The sequence below is a fragment of the Cebus imitator genome, unplaced genomic scaffold (assembly GCF_001604975.1).
Source record: "Cebus imitator isolate Cc_AM_T3 unplaced genomic scaffold, Cebus_imitator-1.0 Scaffold629, whole genome shotgun sequence".
Classification (NCBI taxonomy): Eukaryota; Metazoa; Chordata; class Mammalia; order Primates; family Cebidae; genus Cebus; species Cebus imitator.
This window is the reverse complement of record NW_016107944.1, coordinates 771,451-772,294: the sequence shown is the minus strand read 5'-3', so window position 1 is coordinate 772,294 and position 844 is coordinate 771,451.

Below are 844 nucleotides of genomic sequence, written 5' to 3'. Positions count from 1 at the left end.
GACGGGGTTTCACCATGTTGACCAGGATGGTCTCGATCTCTTGACCTCGTGATCCACCCGCCTTGGCCTCCCAAAGTGCTGGGATTACAAGCGTGAGCCACCGCGCCGGGCCATAATTTTTTGTATTTTTAGTAGAGACAGGGTTTCACCATGATGGCCAGGATGACCTCAATCTTTTGACCTCATGATCCCCCTGCCTCAGCCTCCCAAAGTGCTGGGATTACAGGTGTGAGCCACCACACCCAGCCTTGATTTTTTTTTTTTTGAGTCTCGCTCTGTTACCCCAGCTGGAGCGTAGTGGCAACTTCCACCTCCTGGGTTCAAGCAATTCTCCTGCCTCAGCCTCCCTGATAGCTAGGATTACCTGCCACCATGCCCAGCTAATTTTTGCATTTTACTAGAGGTGGGGTTTCACGATGTTGGCCAAGGTGGTCTTGAACTCCTGCCTTCAAGCAATCCACTTACCTCGGCCTCCCAGAGTGCTGGGATTACAGGCATGAGCCACCATGCCTGACCAATTTTTTTTTTTTTTTTCCCTGTGGCTGTTGCTGTAGTCTTCTGTTATGCTTTCCGTATTTTTCTATTGCTGTAGTCTTCTGTGTTTTTGTGTGTTTTTTTTTTGGCAGCACTTCTATTTTTCCTTACACAATGATGTGTTGCTGGGGCCTAATGTTCTCACGTAACAGAAAAAAAAAATGTGTTGTCATTTCAAAGAATCGAGAATTGCGTACAAGAAAATCTTACATAAATTAAAAGGATGAATACATTTACAGGTGGAAATGCAAACTGCTTCCAACTCAAGACAAGTAGCAGCTCATGGTGTTCTAGCAGGAAAACAGCTAAG